The sequence below is a fragment of the Atractosteus spatula genome, chromosome 3, assembly GCF_055471065.1.
Source record: "Atractosteus spatula isolate fAtrSpa1 chromosome 3, fAtrSpa1.hap1, whole genome shotgun sequence".
NCBI lineage: Eukaryota > Metazoa > Chordata > Actinopteri > Semionotiformes > Lepisosteidae > Atractosteus > Atractosteus spatula.
In genome coordinates, this window is record NC_142708.1 from 34,863,021 (window position 1) to 34,873,682 (window position 10,662).

Genomic DNA, 10,662 nt, shown 5'->3' on the forward strand with positions numbered 1-10,662 from the left:
GATCTAAACAATTATACAGAGGTGGTCCCATCCTACATCAATTACTTTGTGGACAGATGTGTTTCTACCAGGAAGAGCCAGATATATCCCTCCTTTACAGCAATCTTAAACACTGGCGCTCCCCAAAGCTGCTGTCTCAGCCTTAGGCTGTACTCCTTGTTCACCTATGACTGTACAGCAATATACAGCAGCAACCGCATTATTATGTTCTCTGATGACACCACAGTTATCAGGCAGATCATGAACAATGATGAGCAGGATTAAGAACATCATGTACCATATGGCAATGCACATCCTTAACAGCTAACTTAAAATCTAGAATTTAACATATTCTGTACTTTTCACCTTTGATGTGGCTACCATGTATTTATTATTCTATTTGTTTATTGTCTGTACATACTGTCACTCATTATTTACTGTTTTGTAATGTACTGTCTACATTGTATTGTGTTGTCTTTTGTACTGTACATGTCCTGAGAGAATCGAGCAAATAAGAATCCCGATGTAGATGTACATGCAGTATGGAAAATAAAATCCTCTATCATCTAACCCTCAGGTAAGGCCAAATTACCACAGACAGTTTTGGTCTGTCCTTCATGGGAGCATGCCCAGTTTTCTTCAGCAACATTGGGTGTCAGAGATGGCGTTAGGAGCACCAGGTTGGACCTTATGTGGCACTGAGACGGAAGGCGATTGCAACCAATTGGCATCCAAATCTCAAAAGCAAAAGGCAAAAGTCATAGTCGAAACAAAAGAACTAGGTCAGGTAGCCAAAAGAATCTGTTTGAGTGAATCCAAATCCAAGACGAGAAGCAAGGCGCAGTTGAAGCAAGTGGAAACTAGGTCTGGTAGCCAGAAATCAGGTCAAGAGTTGAAGCGCGCACCAGAGAAAGCCGAAGAGTAATTCTCAATAGTGAGCGGGGACTGAGTGGAGTGAGAGAAATAGGGAAGAGCGTGAGGAATGACAATTGATTCATTAGTGTGTGGGTGTTGGCGGTGAGAGGTGCGCGTAGGTATGCAGTTTGTGACACTGGGTTATCAGGAATAACTTTGGTATAGCTCGAATCAGTGCCCAATGTCTCCTGTCAACATTGCAGTGAGAACTCACAGATGAGCTCTGATTGACACTGAGGAATCCATAGCTTGCTGCTGCAATTTGAAGAAATGTCACTGAGGCTGATGTTGCCTGGAGAAATGACGGGCTCAGTGACTTGTCTGTGCCTCTGCTGCTAGGGAGGAGGAAGGTTAAAAGGCTGAAGGTTCAAGAGTCTCCATTACCTTCCAGTCTTGTCTGCAGAGGCTGAGTGACCCTCCATGCTGTCCTAATTGCAGATGCAGATGGAAAAATTGGGGGAGACAGACAGTCTGCTTGAGATAATGGCAGACTAAATAGAACATGCAAGGGAAAGCATGTTTTGTGCTTTGTGGCACTCTGTTGTTGCTACTCCCAAAAACCGAATGGGATTCAATAGAAACCATAATGTAATTTTTTGGGGAGGAATGACATCTGTGCTCTGGAGCAAGGAAAAACTGCTAAAAAAAATAGCAGACAGTCTCTAGGGTGACAGGGCAGAATTACTACTACAGGGTGCTTTGCAGCTCACCCTGTCTTCTGGTGCAGCCAGGCTGTAAAAACGACTGGTTTGGTAATGACACAGACCACTCACATTCTCTCCCTGAGTCCAGATCACAGGTAAAACTCTGGCAGTCAATCTACTGACACAAAGTCAGCATTACTGGCTATGTTAAGGCTGCTTTTGCTGGTGCCATCTACTATGTCTTCTGTCTGCCAGAGCTCTCCTTCTCAGGTATGTTGTACAAGCTAAGTGATGGTGAGAAAGATAGAGGTTCACTCTCAGTTTCCATCCCTTTAATGTAAAGGACTGTTTGGTTTCATGGTAAACTCTATCTTGAGCAGTGGGTCGCTGAGTGCTCTCTTTTGTGCAGCTTTCAGTTGGTTTCTGTCCTCTCTATTCTATTATCCTATAAAATAAGATATCTTATCCTATGCTATTTTCTTTCACAAAAAAAAACATCTACCACATTCATTCAGCATTCTGCTCACAAAACTAGAGAATCCTGCTCTGATACCAATTGTTGCAATTAGGAGGTTAACAAAATTCCAAAATAGAGCAGAATAATCAATAATTAAAATAATCATACCCTGAGAAACTGTAAAAAATATTCCAAGAATATAACTGAGCAGTTGTCATAGTTAGAGGCACCTGAGTTTTTTGTTCTCAGCATAGCTCTGGCAAAGGAGTAATAAATGAGAAGCAAATGAAGACAAGCAAATAATTATTAATAATGACAATAATTAGATGACAAGCAATTTAAGTAGAATTATGTTTCGTGCTGTAGGCATGTAACAAACAAGGCATCTCAGAGGCCTACATCCTCACCAACCAAGACTGCTAACCCTGTACTCAGAAATCCTATCTAATGTGTAAAAAGCCCCACAAGAGAAATAAACCTGCTCCAAAGTGAGTGGGTAACTCTATTTTAAAAACACATCACTTAACAGGAAAGAACATCTTTAGCCTGGGGATTCCTTATAAAAGAACTTGCCGTTTAATAAAATAATAGACTGGCAAGTTCTCTTAAACAAGGTTCAAATACTTAGCTAGAATCTATTCTCTATTAATCTATACTAACAAGGACAATACAAACACAATACAACACACAAGTTACTCTGAGTATATAGTGTGTACAGACAAGGTGTTCCAGAGGCCTAACATTCTAATTACCCATAAAAACCCAGACATCTACCAAGTATTTGATTCTTAAATACTCCTATAGAGGCCAAAGAAGTGACAGGCTGCCTTCTAAATTTAATGCAGGTTCCCTAAAAACACAGAGTAGCAAGTAGTTCAAATACTTGGCTTCAATTGGGTTTTATCTGGATGATCATAAAGTAGGGGCTCTTGCCTGGCACAGGCTTTAACTTCAGACTCCTCCCTTTTAATTATAATAATTATAATTGCTTACACTTATATAGCGCTTTTCTGGACACTCCACTCAAAGCACTTTACAGGTAATGGGGACTCTCCTCCACCACCACCAATGTGCAGCATCCACCTGGATGATGCGACGGCAGCCGTAGTGCGCCAGAACGCTAACCACACGTCAGATATCAGTGGGGAGGAGAGCAGAGTAATGAAGCCAATTCATAGATGGGGATTATTAGGAGGCCATGATTGGTAAGGGCCAATGGGAAATGTGGCCAGGACGCCGGGGTTACACCCCTACTCTTTTTGAGAAACGCCCTGGGATTTTTAATGACCACAGAGAGAGCCAGGACCTCGGTTTTACGTCTCATCCGAAGGACGGCGCCTGTTTACAGTATAGTGTCCCCGTCACTATACTGGGGCATTAGGACCCACATGGACTGCAGGGTGAGCACCCCCTGCTGGCTCCACTAACACCTCTTCCAGCAGCAACCTTAGTTTTCCCCAGGAGGTCTCCCATCCAGGTACTGTGTTCTGTGTTCTTTTGTGTTATGACCTTATTTCTCTTCTTCTTAATGTGTAAATACAGTGTGTTTCTGGACTGCTCACTGACAATCATTTACCCACAATGTAATTATCGAGGTAAACCAAGTTACTTTCTAATAGTTTTTGATCTTGTGATTGGGACCCCTTACATCTCAGCCAATATCCCCTCTGCTTTGAAGGTGGAAATGTTTACACATTGCCAGCTGTTAAACACTTTATCTAAACTCTTTAGAGACACTTCCTAATATCCTATAGCTGTAACAGTTGATTCAAACAAGATCCTCTCACTTGGGATGCTTCTTCTCCTGTCTTTCCCCTCTTTTTCCTTGTGTCAGTGTCTCTTATCTCTCTTTATTGGTGTTGAATGTTTACTCATATTATAATTAACTAGAGTAGTTCCCCTGAAAGCAACCTTTGATCTTTGCCTCTCTAATCACCTTTAGCCCAGAAAGCATTTTGTCTTCTATCCATTGTTTCTACTCAGGCTTCAACCTGAAGCACAAATATTGACAATTAAGACCTTTGTAATATCATCATTACTATCCATCTATCCTTTAATTTTCTAACATCTTTCTCCAATATATGGTTGTGTATTGCCCCTGAAGAAGGAAATTATTAAATAATCAGTTACTCAACTCGTTGTTTCCTCATCAGTGGCTTTTAGTGCGAATGAGCAAAGGCAACAGGAGCTCCCTCTCTGTGTTTCACAGACATAAGCAGTAAATTACCTATTGAAACTGAATGTAGACTCTACAGGCAGATAACAGATTGAACAAAGTAACATCCCAGTGAAAACTATATGAAATAACAGCGTCCATTACAACCCTTTACAGTTGCAGGAGAGCTGGTCATCATCCCAGCAAGCAACAGGTGCAAGGCAGGATACACCCTGGACAAGACACCAGTGCATTGCAGGATACAAACAGTAACACATTTCACATGAGGGCCAATTTTCCTAGAAGGCAATTAACCAACTCTTTGGACCATGAGAGGAAACCCACGCGAACATGAGAAGAACCAACAAACTCCATGCAGATAGCACCCAAATTCCGCAATTGAACCCAGGGCCCAGAGAGCTGTAAGGCAGCAATGCTAACCACTGCACCAAAGTGCCACCTTCCTGCTTTCCTTAGTGTCTTTTTTAAGTCTCTTATTTAGAAAAAAGAAAAAATCAATTCCAAGTATTGTTGTGTGTAATATTGTTGCAACCTTTTTAACCCTCTTATTCTTTGTTGCTCCTTTACTTTCTTCCATTTAATCCAATGCCCCCCACCCCACAATCTGTTGAAAAAACTTCCCTGAGTTTTTATCCACTTCTCACCATGAGGTTTGTGACTCAAAGAAGTCCTTCAGCATTGAATTCTTGTCTTGAATTTTTCTCATAAACTATTACTCGGTCACCAGTGGCCCCATTTAAATTATTTTACTGTATTCGTCCACATTTTATCACTTTACTATTTTTTATCATCATACCTTTAGAATTAATATAGCAACCTCATCTGCTCTGTTTTAATTGAAACCACTCAAAAAGAAAGGTCCCTTGACCACAACTTTTCCCTGTACTTATAATCCATTTTGTAAGCAAGGTAGTATTCTTGTAATAACAGTACACACACATCCATGTCTCCCAAACATGACAATACTCTTCCTGCTCTTTGTGATGACAGACCCCCTTTCACCTTTAGTGTAGAAACAGTGAGAGCCATGAATACCCAGAAAAGAGTGATTTTATACTTCAAAGAAAGAAAAACTTTACCATCATTCATTTTTCTCATCCCTTGTCTTGTAAAACACTTTTCCTCCCTCCTCTACAGTCTCAGGGGATGATCGAACTCTGGGCACCAAATAACACAGGGTGACCATCCCTCCTCCACCACAGAATCTCCATCTTCTCCCTCATGCACTTTCCCAAGAGGCTCTTTATCATCACCCATTACATCTTTCTCTTCTGAAGAAAACAACTCTACCAAAGACACCTGGCTATAATCTCTCAACTCCAGTAACTGACCATTAGTCATTTTTCTGCCTAGTTCTGGTTTTCCTTTGTCTTTTTTTAAACTCTCATCTACTCATTCTCACATCCTCTTCCACAGATTCATCTACCACACCTCCTCTATGTCAAACTCAATCGTATTTGAGTCTTATTGCCTCATTTTCTTTCATTTCTTTATCCATATCTATCCATTCGCTCTTCTCCCCTTTTACCCATCACTTCTTTCCCTCTCCATAACTTTATTTGCAAATAAGTTTGGACAAATTCTTAATAGTTTCTCCACACAATTTACATGTTCTGTTATTCAGGGAGTTCTCCATCTTGTGACCCAACACCAGACATTTTCTACATAACACTTAAATAGAAAATCATAACCAGATGGATTTCTTCCATATCTTCTATACAACACCATTTGATCACAACAAAAAGAAAACATTCCCCCCCCCGAAAGAAATATTTGAGAGGGGAGATGCAAAGTGTGTTTATGCCCTTTAGATCTACAGTGGTGTGAAAAAGTGTTTGCCCCCTTCCTGATTTCATATTTTTAGCATGTTTGTCACACTGAAATGTTTCAGATCATCAAACAAATTGAAATATTAGACAAAGATAACACAAGTAAACACAAAATGCAGTTTTTAAATGAAGGTTTTTATTATTAAGGGAAAAAAAAATCCAAACCTACATGGCCCTGTGTGAAAAAGTGATTGCCCCCCCTGTTAAAACATAAATCAACTGTGGTTTATCACATCTTTGGAAAGCTGAGTTCAATTTCTCTAGCCACACCCAGGCCTGATTACTGGCACACCTGTTCTCAATCAAGAAATCACTTAAAAGGACCTGCCTGACAAAGTGAAGTAGACCAAAAGATCCTCAAAAGCTAGACATCATGCTGCGATCCAAACAAATTCAGGAACAAATGAGAAACAGAGTAATTGAGATTTATCAGTCTGGAAAAAGTTATAAAGCCATTTCTAAAGCTTTGGGACTCCAGCGAACCACAGTGAGAGCCATTATCCACAAATGGTGAAAACATGGAACAGTGGTGAACCTTCCCAGGAGTGGTCGGCCCGCCAAAATTACCCCAAGAGCGCAGCGACGACTCATCCAAGAGGTCACAAAAAACCCCACAACAACATCCAAAGAACTGCAGGCTTCACTTGCCTCAGTTAAGGTCAGTGTTCATGACTCCACCATAAGAAAGAGACTGGGCAAAAATGGCCTGCATGGCAGAGTTCCAAGACGAAAACCACTGCTGAGCAAAAAGAACATAAAGGCTCGTCTCAGTTTTGCCAGAAAACATCTTGATGATCCCCAAGACTTTTGGGAAAATACTCTGTGGACTGACGAGACAAAAGTTGAACTTTTTGGAAGGTGTGTGTCCCATTACATCTGGCGTAAAAGTAACACAGCATTTCAGAAAAGGAACATCATACCAACAGTAAAATATGGTGGTGGCAGTGTGATGGTCTGGGGCTGTTTTGCTGCTTCAGGACCTGGAAGACTTGCTGTGGTAAATGGAACCATGAATTCTGCTGTCTACCAAAAAATCCTGAAGGAGAATGTCCGGCCATCTGTTCGTGACCTCAAGCTGAAGCGCACTTGGGTTCTGCAGCAGGACAATGATCCAAAACACACCAGCAAGTCCACCTCTGAATGGCTTAAGAAAAACAAAATGAAGACTTTGGAGTGGCCTAGTCAAAGTCCTGACCTGAATCCGATTGAGATGTTGTGGCGTGACCTTAAAAAAGCGGTTAAGGCTCGAAAACCCTCCAATGTGGCTGAATTACAACAATTCTGCAAAGATGAGTGGGCCAAAATTCCTCATTGCCAGTTATCGCAAACGCTTGATTGCAGTTGTTGCTGCTAAGGGTGGCCCAAACAGTTATTAGGTTTAGGGGGCAATCACTTTTTCACACAGGGCCATGTAGGTTTGGATTTTTTTTTCCCTTAATAATAAAAACCTTCATTTAAAAACTGCATTTTGTGTTTACTTGTGTTATCTTTGTCTAATATTTCAATTTGTTGGATGATCTGAAACATTTCAGTGTGACAAACATGCAAAAAAATAAGAAATCAGGAAGGGGGCAAACACTTTTTCACACCACTGTAACTGCATTATAATTGCATTTAAAAGGCTATTCCTTTTGAAAAATATATCTAGAAAAGTGCCATAGCCTTCTCACTTCCATTCAAGGGAAACAGCTGTTTTAGTCACCACCTCCTACTGCTCAATTTCAGCAAGAAGGGGAGCTCCTTACAAACCTGCTAGCCATAATTATAAACAACCAGTTCTGTCCAGCTTTTATATAAATGAACCTAAATATGCTGGGATGTTATTTGGTTAATTTATGCATGAATCATACCAGCATTTTCTTTCAATATATTGCTTTCCCTTATTTACCCAGGTGTTTCCATTTTGTTGTCAGTACATATGTCAAGTGCAATAAGTCCCAATCTGTCTAATCAGAATTAGAGTTTAGTAGCAATGTCTCTCTGTTTTTTTGTGCAGCATTTGTGCTTTCAATTTTCAGCGTTTGTCATTTGCATTAGTACAACTTTGCTTTAGATTTCACTTTAAGCCACCAGAACACTGTTGCAGATCTTCTCACTTGAGTAACTGTTCCTGCGTTTGTTCATCAGGTCTTGGAGTCCGAGCATGATTTGTTGCCACTAATATTCTTCAAATGACTCTGTCTCCTTTTATCTCCAAGGAACAGCTATGTAGAGCTTCCCAGGAAGATGATTTGCTTACGAAGCTCTGTATGTACTTCACAGAAGGATGACCATCTAAGGGCAATGGAAGGTGAATGGAAGTGAAAGGTTACCATGCCATAGCGTGAGAGATGGGTTATCCTGTTGGGAGGGTGACTGCATTGCAGGAGCTCAACATACCCTAATACCAGAATCTCTTAGAATACAGGCCTTAAGACGAGACAATGTGCCTTCTCTTTGGTGAATAATTGCACTATATTCCAGCCCCTCTATACACATACACATTGGCCAAAAGACTCTTGGAAGCATCTCTAGGTAGATGCTGCATGGTGCCCATGGTTGTGCATAACTTTCATTAAATGTGGCCTGAAGCTCTACTGTTAGAGCATGTCTATACTCAATCTTTCATCAGAAGGCTGGACTCACTGTTTGTGGTCATAGCTGATTTTGCTGGTGACTTTTAGTTCTTGTTCACATAAAACATTTTGTAATTAGCACATTTAAAAACCACAATAAACATATTTTCCACAGACCTTTACATGGTCACTCATGTACGTTTTGTTAATTTTCTAAGGTAACTAAGTAAGTTTTAACTACATTTTTTATCGAAACGCCCAACCCCACACCTAACCCTGGCCTTGAGTAGGGACACGTTCTTTTAAGAGGTATAAATATATGTGGATCACAAATATTATTGTATCTTCTAAATCAAGCAGTAATCATCTCACCATGCACTGCACCACAAGTTAAAAGTAAGCCCATACTTTGATGTAGTGGGAAAGTCCAATTGCTTAGGCTGCCCCATAGGTGGCACTGCCCTAGTAGTGTGAAGCTAGCGACACTAGCTAGTTAGCAGTGCTAACTTGGCTGCACCTTTTAAAATAAGTCCCCTGAAACCTGCCTCAGAAAAAAAAATCCTGGACAAGGTAAAGTCACATTTATAGCACAAAAATGTGTATATCCTTAAAACTCTGTGGAATGTGATAAAGAGACCCACAGCTAATAGGACATTGCTGTTATTCATTTACTTTTGCTTTCTTGTAATCTTTTTGTTTGTTTTTTTTATATCAATTCCTCTTTGCACATTGACACAGTGCTGTGCACTGCCGGACAGGGAAAAGTCTTATTCCTGATCAAACAAAAATTTGTGCCTCTCCAAAAGTAGCACAAATCTATTCTACAGACCCTCAGCTAACAGAAAATCACTATGGTTTTGTCTGATAAGTGTATTTGCCAGTGTTGCTAGGGTTTATATACCACTTCCTATTCCTAGTCCAGAACAGTGCAGTGTAGTGCTGGACAGGGAAAAATCTCACTCCTGACCACATAAAAATTTGTGTCTCTCCAAAAGTAACTGAAAGCTATCATAAAGACTCACAGCTAATAGAACATCACCATGGTTTTGTCAGATAAGTGTCTTTCCCAATGTTGCTGGGATTTATAGACCACTTCCTGATCCCAGACTAGGACTGTGCAGTGCTGCATTGACACGATAGACAAGTGACATGACAAATGATAGACCCTCCAATTTATACAGTATAATTATGTTTAAGAAAAGGCATAAATAACATTTTTAGCTTTTTTCAATTGAAGTGGTATTGGTTCAAGTCCATTTCCTCAACGTAGAAAAATAAAATCAGAACATTAAAGTCAGTGAATTACTTTTTACTGATGAATTTACTCCACTTTGAATTTTGAAACATACACTAGAACGTTAAGATAAAATGAGCAAATATGACAAAAGATTTGTACAAATTACATTCTCTACTACCGTCTTTTGTTCTTTCATGCTTTAATAGCTGTGGTTTCACTCTCTTCCTTACACCTAAAGAAGGCTCCAAAGCCAAAATGTTGTGTCTCTTTTCTTTTTAGCAGGGAATAAACCCTTGCCTGTTCCTTTGCAGCCTACACTTGCTGACGAAACTACCTACTTGAATTTTTTGTACAAATTATACAAGCTAAACCTTTAAAATGGTATGTTTCACCAAATCAGACATTTGATTGTTGCAGGGTTTGAAATGCACCAGTCTAGTATTCTGGGCTACAACTGGGGGAATAGTAAACAGATTTAGCCCCCCAAAAATATTTTTTATGTTATAAGTTCATTGTATGCCGTTCTGTCCCACAACATATGGTTGTTCCCATAGCTTTTAAGTGATGAAAACACTCCAAAGTGTTGTATAGTGCAACTTTTAACATTTATTAAAGAGCAAGAAAAGAGAGTTTTCAGGCATAATACATTAACTTTTCAAATTAATAGTGATTGGTCCATCGTGTTGCTCAGAGCCTCGCCAAAAATGTTCAGCAGGAACAAAATAGAAACAAAATAGAGGTGTTGGCAATTTGTCAGTGGGACTGCACCAGAGCATGAACTAATATTCACTATAATCCGGGCTTTTAAAAGTCATGTTATGAGGCAAGGTGGTGAACAGTTTAAAAAACAGTACAGTGGAAAGGATCAAA